The sequence below is a fragment of the Ipomoea nil genome, unplaced genomic scaffold (assembly GCF_001879475.1).
Source record: "Ipomoea nil cultivar Tokyo-kokei standard unplaced genomic scaffold, Asagao_1.1 scaffold0663, whole genome shotgun sequence".
In the NCBI taxonomy this organism is placed as follows: Eukaryota; Viridiplantae; Streptophyta; class Magnoliopsida; order Solanales; family Convolvulaceae; genus Ipomoea; species Ipomoea nil.
The window spans coordinates 811,872-829,947 of record NW_017617091.1 but is presented as its reverse complement, the minus strand read 5'-3'; the positions used below and the strand labels follow the sequence as shown (position 1 = coordinate 829,947).

Here is an 18,076-nt window from a genome sequence, read left to right as displayed (position 1 = left end):
ATCCCGTCCCGTTTTTTCCCGAGCGGTCTAAAAGGCCCGGGCTGGGCGGGCTTTTGGTAGGGTATATCCCGACCGACCTAGCTTGGTTTCTCTCGTTCTTTGTGCAGGTTTTACAGGTCAGATATTCGTAAACGAAGACAGTCGGACCCGACCGGGGTCTATTACCCGATTATCGGCTCTTATCTTACGACGAGTCAAGGATCCCGAGAAGAGGCACGTGGCAATGTTACACGTTGACAGAGAGGGCTAGTTGGGTGAAGACGCGTGGATGCTACGTGGGTTACATGCTGGCCGGCCGGAGGTGTGTCTCCGGCCAAGCGGTTATAAATACCCACGTCGGCTACAGTGTGAGGGACTTTTGGACGATCGATAGATTATCTACAGAGCTGCCCGACCGTAGTCAGTCGGCCCTCGAGATAATCATTTGGATTGTATTAGGTCCTTCTTGATCAATAAAAGACTTTATTTGCTTTGATTTGATCGTATTAAGTACCTTGACCGCTTAACATTTGGAATTAGTACTATCATGTGTGTATATATATATATATATATATATATCTACCTATATTGTATTTTAACGTGTTGGAGTGGGTTACCAACAGTATCCGCTAAACAGATATATTTGGCTTTCAGGCACAGAAGAGTAGCTCCGGAGCGCGTTAGAGGACCAAGGCTTAGTTAGCTAGTTTCCCTTTCGGCCTGCGTGTCATGATGATGTATTGACATTGTTTTGAGTATATTTAGATAGTCTAGCCTGTGCATCTGAGTTTTCCAGCTCAGATGTGGCATAGCACCCTAAACTCTTATGTTTAGTATGCTCTGTTTTGAGATTTAAATGATAGTATTACCTTTATTTCATAGGTATTCAAGGTTTTAAATTTTAGGGGTGTTACAGTAAAAAAGGGAGGAAAGTAGCACGGAGTTGTGAAATCCGAATTGTAGTTCTACCGGAGTGTAGAAAGTGGAGGAAAGTAACGCCGAAGTTTTGAAATCCTGTAGCAGTGTTGTAGGCACTGGGTTGGGCGTGATTAGTGCGGACTTGGTGACTAGGCGACAAGTTAAAAAATACATACATACATACATATATATATATATATATATATATATATATATATATATATATATATAACTTTAATAAGAGCCAATATTGTTAGACCCTTAGCGGGAATAAAAAAAATGTCAGTACAAAAATATGCTCTAAAATATTGTACTTTAGGCTCTTCTAATTGTACAACGCCAAATATAAAACCCAATATAACCTCATTAATATTAGTTTTACCAAACTTAGAGGGTTAAACTTAACAGATTCTGTCAGCTAGAATTCGTGGTGGAAAATTTGTAGTTTAAGTGAAGTTGAATGGCATATGGAGAAGCACAAATGTTCGGTTGTCTAAGGATAACAGAGCAAACAACTTAGGGCAGCAACCGTCCGCTTGTCGTAAGGATAATCAGAGCAAAGCAGCAACACAACACAGCAAAAGCATCGTAGGAGAATCACAGCTGAACGGAAATCGTGAAATTCCGAAATTCGAACGGAGGAAATTACAGAAAGGAAAGCGGTTTTGGTCTCTTTGCGTATGGTATGCAATTACGTACAATTATGTTTTCTGTTGAAAATTTCTGGGGGGGTTTGAGTGGTTTTCCTGATGATTTTCTAATTGATATGTGATTTGTTGTGCATATAAAAGCACTTGTTAGACATTTGAATTTCAAATTTTAATTTTTTTTTTGCTGTCTGTTGTAAATTTTTGCAGTCTTATACTGAGGTATAGTAATATTATTATACTTTTTTGCTGCGTTTCATCAATTTTAGCTAATGGGTATGCTGTTATTGTTTTTTTGTTTTGATTTTGATGATTATTGAGTGTTTTCTGTGGACAGTTGTGAACTTTGATCTGTAAGGAGTAAAGTATCTGGCAAAAAATGACTTCAATTCTGATCTTAGTTGTTGTTATCTTTTCCAAATTCAAAATCAAATTGGGATTTCCATTGTGACTTTGACAGTGGTAACTCTACAAACATGAATATTAGTTTTTGCTTATTAAGCTAATGAGATATCCTTACATCTTACCCAATATATACAAAGAATATTTACAAATTCTTCGGAAAGTAACTAGACCTCCACCTATGCAGTGCGAATGGTTAAGAGAGATGAATGAGAAATTTAGTAGTGTTGGAAAGAATGGTTTGCTATTTAAAAGTATTTTCAAACAGCCCCTAGGAATATTATGAACTATTTATTGATCTCCTAACAAGGGAAGGCAACACCAACCGGCATTGGTGGCTTACCCACAATACAGTTTGTGCTAATTACTGGAGGTTATTGCTTTATATGTATGTGTGTTGTGAAGGTTTCTAGATGAAGTCAGTCTATATTTTCTGCTGATATTATTATTATTATTATTATTATTAATTATTACATATGAAAGGTGGTATATTTAATGTCTCACTATATTTACAGTTTGATGCCTTGAAAGTTGTGTAAAAGGGCTCCGAAGTTGCAACTTGGGAAGCTGAAAGTTAGTGTGTATTATGCACACCTATAATTTAATATATAAATTGTTTTTCCGTTTTGGTGTCTTTGTTCATTGTTTTTATGTGAAATCTCTAGGGCTTACAGTCGTGTAGAACTCCTTATATTTATTTGTTAGATTAGTAGAAGTATTTCCATTAATTCATTTATTCTATTGTTTAAGTTTCCAACTTTAATTTTGATAACTTAGAAGGTTTTAGTGTAGCTATTAGAGAAATTTTATTATGAATTTCAGCTTTCTGCCCAGTTTTATTTATGGTGTTTCCCAGCTTTAATTTATTAGTTTGTGTGTGCAGTGGTTCATAGTTTTTGTTGGCCAAGTTACTATGTCCTTAATGTTATTTACTCATGGTTCCTTTTTGGAGATGATGAGTTCAGGTTATATTGTGATGAATTTCTTAACGTTTTTAAATTATGTTGTTCTTACTGCTTAGCTATCCGTTAAATAATACACAGATACTGGAATTCCCCTCTTAACTTAACAGCAAACTTTATGACACTGCTATATGTACTCCCCCCTCCCCCCCCCCCCCCCCCCCCCCCCCAAATGCACATCAGAAAAGAAAAAATAATCAAGGTATTTTTATCTAATAGTTGAACGCTTACAATTGCAGCTTCATCGACCAGTGAGCATTGAGGATCTGGAATCCGCACAAATTGATTGAGATGAGACCTTGAATAACAAGTTGATTGACAAATGCTAAAGGACTCGGTCTTATGTCTTGTATGCTTAATCCATTTTAATGAAGCAAAAAGTTTCATTTGGTATCATGATTCCCAATCATGAGTAGCTACACACACCCTATTTCAGGGATATGATTGTATATAATCCCATTGTAATTCTATGGTTTAAGCGGATTCATGTCTTTAGTTTTCCATTGTTCATTTTCTTTTTTTTTTTTAATTGAAGAAATTTATAAGAGAACATATCCTTTTTCTCAAAAGAATGGAGAAATTTTCCACATAATTTACATACCATTAAATTAGTTTTTTCTCTAACTATTATAATCTGGTATTTTTTTCTTCTCTTATGCTTGTAACTGGAAGTTAAATTTAATGTTTAATTATTTAGAAGTTGAAATTTAAATTTTGTTGTAATTTCCAAATGGAGAGCTCAAGTGCTAAACGTGAAAATTAGTAATTAATTTTGTTTGAAATGATAAAACAATTTAATTGTATGCATTGTGGTGAAATGAATGCAGTGGAAACACCAGTTAGTAACAATGTTTACATACATTTATGTTTTCATTTATTTATTAGGAGGTAAGTATCAATTTAATCATTACACAAACATAATACAATAATGTTAATCTAAAAACACATAATAGGTGTATACTAGACGTGGAAATTACTGATGGAAGTGAATGCCTTGTTGCATCCATGTTTGGAAAATGTGCTGAACAACTATTACTCTTAACCAGCAAACAAGTTATGCAATTGGAACAACAGGTACTGCTCCTCTTCCAACTACAACCACTCATGTTTTATACTAAATTATTAACCTATGACTAACAACACAAGCATCTTGTAGGGTCAACAGCTACGAATTTAACATATCAATAATCGCTTACAAGATGAAGAATATATCATACAATTGAGGTCTCAATCCTATACACAACAAGGCAAAAACATGGTATCATATACCATAACATCATCGCACATGAAGCAATACAGACACAACCAGCAAAAAGGAAACTCAACTTCACTAAAGATGGAAAAGATGATGAAGACATTTCCGAGCCTAAACAAACGCGCACTAAGAAAAATTAATTTACTATGCCGAAATTACTCTTTTCATGATAGATAGTTAGCTTTAGTTAGTGGTTTCTTTGTTTTTACTTTAGTTATAATTTAGTTATTTCGAATTTCTTTATGTTTTTATTCAAATATAAGCACAAAGACTATTTCTTTATCTTTTATTAATTTCATATTCATCTCTCCCATTATTATATGAATACTTTAACCAATTAAACAACACTAATTTATAAATACACATTGGGCATTGGTATAATCTCACAAAGCGCGTGTCGTAACTAGTATATATATATATATATATATATATATATATATATATATATATATATATATATATATATGTGTGTGTGTGTGTGTGTGTGTGTGTGTGTGTGTGTGTGTGTGTGTGTGTGTGTGTGTGTATATATATATATATATATATATATATATATATATATATATATATATATATATATATGTATGTATATGTATATATATGTATATATATGTATATGTATATATATGTATATAGAATCCAGATCAGGTGAGGACCTAATCTTAGGTGAGGACGTGAGGACTAATCTTGTGCGTTTGTTTTTTTTTTATTTGGATGGTCCAGATTTGAGTTCTTGAGATGACACGGATTGATCTTTTTTGTTAAAGTGGGATAATAGTGTCTTTTTCTATTTTTTTTAAGTGTGAACGCATGTATAATCCTTGGCCAAATTGGTTTTCTATTTTCTTGGATCATCACCGTTGCAATTTGGAGCCGCGATTTCTTCATCATTGATTGAGTGTTCACCCATGCAAACTAATCAGTATTTTTTATTTTTTTTCGCTTGTTCTTTTGAGTATAATATTGTCTATATTTGGATTGTCGTGTATATGTATAAATGCCTGGGTAGTACGATTGTGCATTCGTGTGTGTTGATTGTGCAACCTAGTGTTGTAAGTTGCGCACTATAGGCTAGGGAGTTGTGCATTATAGCACATAGTTCAATGCATCGTAGAACATTGGATGTTCACTGTATGATTTTTTGGCGGAGTTTGAATGCACAACAATGAAGTTATTGATGCACAACACTCAGTATATGAATGCACAACATTTTGTATAGGAATGCACATCTTTTAATAAGACTGATTTACCCTAAATTTATATATTTTAATATTTTAAAGGGATTTGTTTTCTTAATCCGTGTGATTTGTTTCTTTTAATCTCAATCATACATCATTCTGATTTAATGGTCTAGATTAGTCCTCACGTCCTCACCTAAGATTAGGTCCTCACTTGATCCGGACCCTATGTATATATATATATATATATGGTGCGAATCCCATGAGACCCCCATATTAAATGAGATCATGAGATCACATCCCATCCATTTATACATTTGTAATGGAAGGATGAGATTGAATGAGAAATATAGTGTAAATAATGCCATATTTTAATCAGAAGGGTTAAAAAGTAATTCTATTAATATGTTAATTTTGGTTATAAATAGATTGGAATCTTTGTCATGATGAAAGATCACAAAATTAATGGAAAGTAGTAGTAATCCATTCTTGTTAGTAGGAGGTGTACCACTCAAACCGTGAACACAATGTGTTGAACCGCAAGAACAATCTAGAGGTTGGTATGTGCTGCTGTTTTGAATTTTAAATTGATTTTGAACGTCGGTTTGTGCATTGTGGACCTACGGCGTGTGCGTACGAACATTTAATGCATTTGTTATTGTGTTTTGTTGATGTATTTTGGACAATTAATATGTAACCGGAACACGAAGCAATTGGGGGGGGGGGGGGGGGTTTGTTTATGTTTTTTATTAAAAAGATGAATGCAAAAGTAGTTGGGTAATGGGTAGACTATTGGTGTGTGCGTGTGTTTAAGTTGGCGTGTGCATGTTGTAGATTAAAGGGGGTTTGAATTTGTTTGTCCTTCATTTTGTATCCAAAATTATTATTATTATAAGAGGTGTGCGTGTAATGATATTGTTAGTTCATTTTGAATGAATTAGACGATATGGGTATTATTTGGTTGGTTTGCTATGAAACGTATTTTTATAGACGCTGATGTGTGCGTGTATGTTGATAGGTTTGTGCAACGTGTTGGGATAAGGCATGAGAAAGTTTATATTGGCCCCGACGGGTTGTCTTGTAGAAAATTATTATTAGACGTGTGCATAATGTATTGTGTTTTCCGTTTTCTTTTTTTTTTTTAAATGGAAAAGAAGGTAATATGGTGCACACACCAACATTCCACTGCGCACAAACCATTGTCAACCCATGCCTGATTAAAAATATTTGCATACTGCGAGTTATAAAAAGCAAAACAGTGGATCCCTGTGATAAAATGAATGTGGAAAACCAAAGCAACCTCGTCATACTATCGCACGACAGCTTCCACTTCTTCCCACCCTTGAGTGGGCTCTTGCTGGTTCAGATCAGGGGTGGACAAAGGAATATGTCTAACTACTTATTGCTGCTGGGCCGCCACCACACAGGCATCAACTGCATTCAAAACCTTCGGGTTGGTCCATATTTCATCATCACTTTGTGTCACGCCCACACCCGCATCCACAGAGGGCCCCTCACCTGAACATCCAGATTGCTCAGGCAACAGAATGACCTTCCGAGCCCCAGCTAACAAACGCACATGAAAAAACCACCCTCCAAAATCCCCAACCAAAAAAGTATGTAGTTACACAGTAAAATGCACACGCCACAAAGCGACCACTCACAGAGTATGCTGAAACGCGACTATACACCTCGGAAATCAGGAAATAAAAAGTTATACAGTAAAGTTCACAAGCGTACATACAACTACACACAAACTAGAGTAAAAAAACACACAGTCGAATATTTTGCATTCCAAAAACAAAGATTTCTAACCAAATACAAGGAAAAATACATTATAATACTATCGTCATGCCAATAACCCCGTTACAGCACTATGCACATACTGAGGGAGGTGTACGCACACACCACGATAACCACACATTTCAGCGACAAACAAACAAACAAAAAATGCACATGTACACTAACAACCTTATGCTCTACCAAAAAACAAGTGCAGAAACCACCCTCCAAAATCCCCAACCAAATAGTATATAGTTACACAGCAAAATGGACAAGCCATAGACCGACCACGCACAGAATATGGTGAAACGTGACTATACAACTCGAACCCTAAATAATCAAAAGTTCAGTAAAATGCACAAGCTAACATACAACTACGCACAAACCATAGTCAAAAAATCACACAGTCAAATATTTTGCATTCCAAAACAAAATGAATATAAATATTTGATCTCGCAACAAAATAAATATAGAAATACGTGAAAAATCCATACTCACTCTGAGAAACAAAGATTTCTAATCAAATACGAGAAAAAAATACATTATAATACCATCGTCAAGCCAATACCCCCCCCCCCCCCATTATAGAACTATGCACATACTGAGGAAAGTGTACGCACACACCATGGAAACCTCACAGCCTCCCACCATCCCAAGCCTGCAACAACCAAAACATGCAACGCACACACTACTAGCCATTGATGCACGCACATTAATAAAAAGTTTCTATGGCAAACTCATATAGAACTGTAGGTGAGCAATCATAAAAACAAAATCATGTAAAGTTCAATAATTTGAACGCACACACTTCCCAACATTGATGCACACACATTAATTAAACAGTAAAATAACCTTGACCGGTATACACTTTACACCATTTATGTCAGATTCCAAGGGGAAAAAACAGGCAAAAAACATGAGTATAATAAAACTTTGCAGATTGGAGCTGATTATATCTATATACAGTTTGATTAAATTTTTCATATTCGTAATAAAGTCTAGTGAAGAGCTCCCATTCAAAAGATCCCTTATCCTCCTGCAAATATCCAGTGCAGTAGACATTAGAATATTCTTAAAAAAAAAAAACAAAAAACAAAAAAAAAAAACAAACTTTGTAACACACATTAAAAAAAAAAGGTAAGGGTTTGAATAAAACTCACAAGTCAACCATCAAGATCAAATTTGAAAGTGTAGATGGAATTGGACCCTGAAATGAATTTCCTTCAAACCTCCTACAGAAATACAAAATTGATGCCAATCATAAACAATGGGAAGTAGAGAAGCAGCAATGAGCATAGATTAAAATGATTTTCCATTGAATCTAGAAATCAAGTGCAATGGACTGTTTGGAATGGATAATAATCCTATTAACAATCTGACAAGGTAGTAAGCTTTGACCACTTCCCAATGAAATCAGGCATCCTCCCTGTAAGCTCAGTGTTTGAAGCCCATCTGAAAGAAACAAAATTCACCACATTGAACGCGATTACAGAATTGACCTGATTTTTTCTTTAAAAAAAATAAATAAAAACCAAGGAACAATGCAAATAAATCCCAAGAACAATGATTTTTTGCACGTGTTGAATGCATAAATTAAGAGTAACAAGAAAAATTAAAAAAAAAATTAAAACAACAGCACAACCGGCTAGCCCACAAACTGCACCTCCATCCCCCCAAGCACCGCCACGCCCACCACCCTGCCGGAAACTCCACCGGCAACCGTCCGCCGTCTCCCACCACCACCCTCGAGGCATACACATTAAATAAAAAGTCAAAATTAACTTACAATACCCTAAAAAAAAAAAAAAAAAACGGCTGCAATGCTACCGGAACTCTAAGTCCAGAAAACCCACCGCCACACCAAAAACCCCCAAAGCTGTACAGTCTACGCCCGTCTACAATTCAATATATATATATATATATATATATATATATATATATATATATATATATATATATATATATATATATATATATATATATATATATATATCACACCACCATGCAGAACCCTAAAGTACCGACCCAAAAAATTCAAAAAACAAAAAAAAAAAAAAAAAACAAAACAAAAAATGAACAAAATCAAACAAATATCGCCGGAACCGCCCCAACAACCCACGCCGGAAAACTCACACATACTTAAAAAAAAAAACGAAGAAAAAGCAAACAAACATAAGGAACCCGGAATACCTTGATGGCCCGTGGAAGCATTCCTAATGGACGAGCCATCCATGGAGTCTCCACCCACGAGAATGCAAACCCGGCACCGGAAAAACAACGTCCAGAAAGGAGATGAGCGGACGGAGGAGATAAGCGGATGGAGGAGACGAGCGGACACAGGAGGTGAGGGGACAAATAGTGAGGAGAGTATTGGATACTAGAATCAAGCAAAGGAAAGAATCCCGATAAAAATTTTGAATATATTATGTAGGTAATTAATGGGTATGACAAAATACTAAAATGCCACCACCTCTTCACATTAAATTAGCGCAGAAGCGCTAGAAAATAAAACAAATCTCATCCGTTCAAAATTAAAAATAAACGAACATGATCTAATCTCACGATCTCACCAAGGGGTCTCATTGGATCCAATATCTATATATAATTATATAATTGTATAATTATATAATTATATAATTATATATATATATATATATATATATATATATATATATATATAACTGGCAGGTAATGAGCACTGCCTTTACCAGTTTGCCCACTGCCCTGCCCCCTCTGCTAATATAAACCAAAAAGAAACAAGTGGGTAAGTGGCTGGTAAACTCTAAAGCCTCAGCCGAAAAAAAAAAAAAAAAAAAAAAAAAAACTCTTAGCACCAAAGAAAGTGGAGAAGCAAGAAGACCGATGAAGATTCATGAGTCACGACGGTGAGAGGGTGACGGCGGTGGGAAGATGACGGCAGTGGGAGGGCAATGGGTTTCTTCTTCTCTGTGAGTCCGAGAGAATTCGACGGCTGGAACTGGATGCAAATCTGAAATGCTTTTCTTTCTTCTCTATTCTTATTAGGTTTTAGACATACCATTTATTTTAAAAAATAAAAAATAAAAATAGATCGGGTATTCCAGTTTTGACGCCAGGTCAGCATCCAAAGGCATCGCCTGGGATGCCTTGGCGATGCCGGAGCTCGCCTCACCATTTCCAAGCGTCCTGTCTCCACCGGCAGGACGCCAAGGCGTCGTCGTCTAGGCGACGCCGTGATAACTATGCCTACAAGAAGAAAAAAACCATGATGGCAACCCCCCATGACACCAATGTTTTTCAGTGGTATAAACTGTATAACTATCTGGGATATATAAGTGGAAAGCTAGAAGATACAACTCACGATGACTTTAAAACCCCTTTTCTTCTGTACCTTTTTAGATCACTGGGAACAATTGATATGGTATCTATACAAAGCCCACCTTTTGAATGTGTGCAATCAATCTGTTTCATTGAAAACCGAACCTCAGTTTAAGGATCTGATTGACCCACAATAAACTCTCCCACCTTATACTCTATCCAGTACCCACATTATACTGCACGCCATCTTCTAGAAACGACTCACTTGATGCATATTGTCCATCTGAAGTAGACATCTCGATTTTCACCAGTTTTATATCCCAACCATGAGTATGTTCAAAACTGCAAACACGTCGTCCCAACCTCTTGGTGAATCCTGAATAATAGGGTATAGATATCTGGAGGAAAAGGAAACTTCAGCACACCACTCACTTCAAACCACCAAATCTGCTGCAAATAGGCCACAACTTCATATTTGACCTAGCATACATGATGTTGACTATTGTATAAGTTCAACTACTACACGTAAGGGTATTTTAGTCATATACCAGTCATGAATCCATTTCTGTATATGCCAGAGGAAAAGAAATTAAAAACTCATTCCTCTTTACTTTTGAAATATACCAAACGTAAAACTGTAAATTAAAAGTCCTATTGTAACATAAAGAATCAATAACGCCTCTACTACTGGAGCTTGAACTTACAACCTTCCAAATGGAAGTCCAACCTGGGTACCATTAGACCACATTGTCTTGGTTAAATTAAAAGTTAATATTACTAATGTTGCTAACATTTTCAATCCTTCATATCAAATGCAATAAAGGGATAAAAATACAAGTCAGGATCTCCTTAGACAATATTAAATGAATTAAGGATAAGTGAAATAATAGGATAACTGCATTGAGTAACAAAAAACTTTATGATGGCTGGGGGCATATTTTACAATTTATGTCCACAAGTCTGACAAGTCTGCCATTTAGGATCTGGTTGTGGCCAAGTATAGAGTAATCTGGCCACTTAACATACAATCACCATGGATGTTGAAATAATGATAGACATAGACTGACTATATGGGCTATATGTTTTGAGAGAGAATTGGGATAATAAAAAAGGGATATCTGAACATTGGACACCCAAGTTTCATAAGGCTCCTAAATCCTAAAGAATTTCAGTCCTTGCCGAAAAGGAAAGAAAACAATTGATGACCAAATAGCTGGTCACGTGTCAAGGGAATATGGGGGTCTACAGTATTAGCATTGCAGTGACCAAACATATAATATCAATAAATTCTTCGGACCAGATAGTCTTCCACGAGCATGCAGGGTGGACTATGAGAAGGAAAGAAACATCTCAAAACTAACTTTTCTCATATGTTGCATAAATAGATAGCTGTTACACATATTACCACTAATGTAATAAGCCATCTACTGCCATACAGAATATCAAATGTAATTTACACAATCATTTTGTGGAAATATTAGAATTGATATCTGAAAATATTAGATTGATATGCATATATTTTTAGGATCTGTAATTAGTGATGTAAATTTGATTCTTTCCTAGTTTAGTGATCCTTTTATTTACTTTCCCTGATTATAGGATTCTCTTCCATATAATCAATCTTCTTCTTTGTATAAATTAGGGCTTGTATTTTTCAAATGAATTAGAAAAACTATTCAGGATTTCTTACATGGTATCAGAGCCTGACTCTAAACCCTAGGTTCTTCTCTATCATCCCTCACCAAATCTCTCCAGCAACTATGGCTTCAACCTCTAAAACATCACCCAATGAAGTCAGTCCTTCCTCACAAATTCAACTTGAGGAGAAGCTTTTTGGGCAGATATCTGTTGCACAACAGTCAATCCCACATTTTGCTAAAGCACATGTTAGTATTATGAGTCATAAAGGTACCACTTCTCACGCATTTGCTGCAAATTCCAATAACACATGTCCTTGGATTGTGGATTCCGGGGCATCCGACCATATGTCAGGTGATTTAAAGGTTTTCCATACATTCAAACCTTGTACCAATCCCACCACGATCAGAATTGCCGATGGATCCCTCTCTAACGTGATAGGAACAGGATCTGTCAAATTAACTGATGAACTCTTTCTTTGATCTGTTCTCTTTGTTCCTAAATTAAGTTGCAACCTTCTTTCCATCAGTAAACTCACTAGAGACATGAATTGTGTAACTAAATTTTATCCTAAGCTTTGTGAATTTCAGGTTGTGGGCTCGGAGAAGGTGATTGGCAGTGCTGAAGTTTGCGGTGGTCTCTATATTCTCAAAAACACTCCTAAAAATAAACAAGTCCCCAGGTCAAATTATGGTTTCAATTCTGTTTCTGTCTCCAATGAGAGTCTAGTCATGTTGTGGCATTTTCGCCTTGGACATCCAAATTTTGTTTATCTTTGATATGAATCTAGTCCAAGATTCAAATAAGATGAGTATTGTCCCAAGAATTGCTCTCAATGTAAAGATAGAGATGGATCAAAATACCTTAAACCTCACGAGAAACCCTTTGTCTCGAATCCTCAAAGACTTGGAAGAATCCCATGTAGCTTCAAGTACCTCGATGTTGCAATCTTCAATCAACTAGAGTCGGATCTAGTTTCCTTCGATTCAAGAACGAGTCCACGAACCTAAATCTAAGGTTGAAGAAAGTAAGATTGATTCGAGTCCACGAATCAATTTGCTAGTCGAGTCCACGACTAGCCACTAATTGAGTCCACAATTAGCCATAAGGTTTCTTACACAAGTGTAAAGAAAAACTTAAGAATTTTATTGAATTAAAGCCTGTCTAAAACTGATATGGATGTGCCCTATTTATAGGTATAGGGCAGCATTGTAATCTAAATACAATGGGAAAAAGAGTCCTAAACCTAATCTAGAAAACAAGTAAATAGAGTTTTATTTAGAATAGGATTTAAGGAATCCTTTCTAAATACAACTAGTGTTTTCTCTTTTATGCCAAACAATTTAAATTAATGATGACCAAAAATAATAGGGCTGATTTGGGCCTAATTTAATCACCAAAATTAGCACTTAAACAATTATAAAAAAGCCTTGAGTTATTCTTCATATTTTGCAAATGGGCTTGACTTGGATTTCCACCATCTTTGAACATCACCAATGAAGAGTTGCCTTAATTGTTTGGACTTGGGCCTTGTGATTGGCCCAATTAGTATTCTTAATGGATCTTCATATGTTGGGCCGCATCATCCTCCCCTTCTTGAAAATGATTCGACCTCGAATCTTGTAAGCATTGTCTTCGATCCATGATATCACTTGAAATTGGCCACTATAATATTTTCCTCTATCGAATGGACTTATTATTGGTCTTTGTTGTTTCTTCCACCAATGATGTTTTAAGGTCGTCGTTATGGGCCTTGTGATGAGCCCACTATTTACCCTTTCTGGATTCCATGTGTACTGGTTCCTATTATTCTCCCATTCTTGAAAAGGATTCGTCCTCGAATCCAAATCTTCAGTGAAAGACAAAGTAGCAAGCTCACTTTCTGTTTTATCACGCTCATGGAACTTTTTCTTGGGATGCTTGACATGAGTCGCTCCAATCATCATCCTACAATCAACAAGTAAGGCAATTAAGTCTAATGACACATCAGGGAATTTAAACATTCTGGATGGTAATAATTCAACAAAATGAGACATATTAAATTTATGCATCTTGTTTGAATTGCCAATAAGCACAAAATCTTTCCGCCTAGAGCTTAAGGCTAAACCAAACATAAAATCCATGAAAATATCAAGTAATGATTTAGATGCATTGTGGTGGTAAGTAGCACAATTATGAACATAAGATTCTACATCTTTTTTCTTCTTTGGCCAATGAAAATATCCATGCAAAACATCATCACTCTTTGGAAAATCAAATTGTCCCTTATGTGAATCAATAATTAAATCATTGCTCAAATCCAAGCAAAAAGTGTCAATCCCATTGACTTTGAACGAAAACCCCTTGAGCAAGTAGTATTTCACATAAGAAGTTTTCAAATGTGCCTTATAACTTCCCAGTGATTCCTTATCTCTATCAAATAAAGTTTTAGTAAAATCAAAATTAAGGAATCTCGGATGTATGGGCGCAAACAAATTTCTAACACATCTAGCAAGGAGCTCATTAATAGAAACATGACAAACAAATCTAGAGAATTTTAATGCATGCTTTTGAAATAAAAATGAGTAAATAGTTACTCCCCTTCTTTTCTCTTGCTTAATATCCTTTGTAGTTACCAAGAGAGGTTGCACTTTGACACCTTGGGCTGGTCCTTTCCACTGTATCACTGATTGTGGTCCCTTTGTTTGGCTACAAACCGAAATAGAATATTGGAGTGGTGATTGCAATTCCAAACATGGAGGTTCCAATTTTCTCTCTTTGATTTCTTCCTTTGATGCTGGTTTGAGAGCTTGCATCAATGTCAATTGAATTTCTTCTACTTGTTTAAGATACAAACGAGGCAAGACATATGTAACTCCATTCATGTGAAACACATAAGTGTTCCTCATTCCATCATAACTTATTTTTCTGTCAAATTGCGATGGTCTACCTAACAATATATGAGTAGCCTGCATTGGGATATTATCACACAAGATTTCATCAGAGTAACTGTTAATAGATAAAGGAATAAGATCTTGTTTGGTTACTCTAGCTTCTCCTGCATCAGTTAACCATTGCAAACAATAAGCATTTGGATGATTAAGCAAAGGTAACTGGAGAAATTTACCCATAACTGCACTAGCCATATTTGTGCAACTTCTAGAATCTATTACCAAAGCAAAAGCATTCTCTCTAATTGACCCTTTAGTACAAAATATATTTTCTCTTTGAGACTCATCTTCTTTTAAAGGGTGAACATTCAAAACCTCCTTAACAACAACAGTATGACTAGACTCACTAGCAACATATTTAGAATCAGAATCTAAAGGTATGAATGGTTCTCCCTCAACATGTTCATTGAGAGTTTCAAAATGGTCACATACCTCATCCTTAGACTTATATTCAAGACAAGAAGCAAAATTTTCAGATTGTTTTGTTATCTTAACTACCCTATTGTTAGGGCAATCACGAGCTATGTGGCCTCTCCCATTACATCTATAACAAATCAATTCTCTATCATGTTGAGGCGTCACTGCCTCACTTACCATTTCCTTACCGTTGTCTCGTGAATCATCTCGTGGAGGAGGATTTTCACCAAAATCAGCACTTAAACAATTACAAAAAGCCTTGAAATCTTCTTCATCTTTTGCAAATGGGCTTGACTTGGATTTCCACCATCTTTGAATATCACCAATGAAGAGTTGTCTTAATCGTTTGGACTTGAGCCTTGTGATTGGCCCAATTGGTACTCTTGATGGATCTTTATTATGTTGGGCCGCATCATCCTCACCTTCTTGAAAATCATTCGACCTCGAATCTTGTAAGCATTGTCTTCGATCCATGATATCACTTGAAATGGGCCACTATAATACTTTCCTCTATCGAATGGAATTATTATTGGACTTTCTTGTTTCTTCCACCAATGATTCTTTAAGGATGTAGTTATGGGCCTTGTGATGAGCCCACTATAGACCCTTATTGGATTCCATGTGTACTGGTTCTTATTATTCTCCCCTTCTTGAAAAGGATTCGTCCTCGAATCCAAATCTTCCATGAAAGACAAAGTAGGAAGCTCACTTTCTGTTTTATCACGCTCATGGAACTCATTGAACTTCTTCTTGGGATGCTTGACACGAGTTGCTCCAATCTTCATCCTACAATAAACAAGTAAGGCGATTAAGTCTAATGACACAGCATGGAATTTAAACGGTCTGAATGGTAATAGTTCAACAAAATTAGACATATTAAATTTAGCCATTTTGTTTGAATTATCAACAAGCACAACATCTTTCCTCCTAGAGCTTAAGGCTAAACCAAACACAAAATCCATGGAAATATCAAGTAATGATTTAGATGCATTGTGGTGGTAAGTAGCACAATTATGAACATAAGATTCTACATCTTTTTTCTTCTTTGGCCAATGAAAATATCCATGCAAAACATCATCATTCTTTGGAAAACCAAATTGTCCCTTATGTGAATCAATAATTAAACCATTGCTCAAATCCAAGCAAAAAGTGTCAATCCCATTGACTTTGAACCAAAACTCCTTGAGCAAGTAGTATTTGTCATAAGAAGTTTTCAAATGTGCCTTATAACTTTCCAGTGATTCCTTATCTCTATCAAATAAAGTTTTAGTAAAATCAAAGTTAAGGAATCTCGGATGTATGGATGCAAACAAATTTCTAACACATCTAGCAAGTAGATCATTAATAGAAACATGGCAAACAAATCTAGAGAATTTTAATGCATGCTTTTGAAATAAAAGTGAGTAAATAGTTACTCCCCTTCTTTTCTCTTGCTTAATATCCTTTGTAGTGACCAAGAGAGGTTGCACTTTGACACCTTGGGCTGGTCCTTTCCACTGTATCACTGATTGTGGTCCCTTTGTTTGGCTACAAACTGAGTTAGAGGATTGGAGTGGTGATTGCAATTCCAAACATGGAGGTTCCACTTTTCTCTCTTTGATTTCTTCCTTTGATGCTGGTTTGAGAGCTTGCATCAATGTCAATTGAATTTCTTCTACTTGTTTAAGATACAAACGAGGCAAGACATATGTAACTCCATTCATGTGAAACACATAAGTGTTCCTCATTCCATCATAACTTATTTTTCTGTCAAATTGTCATGGTCTACCTAACAAGATATGAGCATCCTGCATTGGGATATTATCACACAAGATTTCATCAGAATAACTGTTAATAGATAAAGGAATAAGAGCCTGTTTGGTTACTCTAGCTTCTCCTACATCAGTTAACCATTGCAAACAATAAGGATTTAGATGATTAAGCAAAGGTAACTGAAGAAATTTAACCATAGTTGCACTAGCCACATTTGTGCAACTTCTAGAATCTATTACCATAGCACACACATTCTCTCTAATTGACCCTTTAGCACAAAATATATTTTCTCTTTGAGACTGATCTTCTTTTAAAGGGTGAACATTCAAAACCTCCTTAACAACAACAATATGACTAGACTCACTATCAACATATTTAGAATCAGAATCTAAAGGTATGGATGGTTCTCTCTCAACATGTTCATTGGGGGTTTCAAAATGGTCACAAACCTCATCCTCAGATTTATATTCAAGACAAGAAGTAAAATTTTCAGATTGTGTTGTTATCTTAACTACCCTCTTGTTAGGGCAATCACGAGCTATGTGGCCTCTCCCATTACATCTATAACAAATCAATTCTCTATCATGTTGAGGCCTTACTGCCTCACTTACCTTTTCCTTACCTTTGTCTCGTGAATCATCTCTTGGAGGAGGATGTTCATCACGCCTTTGAGGGGTGGAACAAGTGTTGTTCCATCTTGATGCACCATTTTTGGACTTGTACATTTTCATCTCTTTGATTTTTGCCTCAGATTCACGTGCAGCATACAGGGCATCATAAAGGGTGTCATATCTCTGAATACTCATTCCACACCGAATTTCTAAGTTCAATCCATGTACGAAACGAGCAACAGTTTTTGTCTCTTCTTCATGTATGTCTCCCTGTTTAAGCAAAATACTTATAGTTTGGTAGTACTCAT

At 35.8% G+C, this 18,076-nt stretch overlaps 2 long non-coding RNA genes across 2 annotated transcripts; both read left to right on the top strand.

Moving 5' to 3' along the window:
• Positions 1-1,316: 1,316 nt before the first annotated feature.
• On the top strand, positions 1,317-3,413 carry LOC109174788. Its single transcript, XR_002053176.1, has 2 exons — positions 1,317-1,580; positions 3,148-3,413. It is a non-coding gene; the product is annotated as an uncharacterized LOC109174788 (long non-coding RNA).
• An 8,935-nt stretch (positions 3,414-12,348) lies between these two features.
• On the top strand, positions 12,349-12,835 carry LOC109174797. Its single transcript, XR_002053180.1, has 2 exons — positions 12,349-12,412; positions 12,649-12,835. It is a non-coding gene; the product is annotated as an uncharacterized LOC109174797 (long non-coding RNA).
• The last annotated feature ends 5,241 nt before the right edge of the window (positions 12,836-18,076 follow it).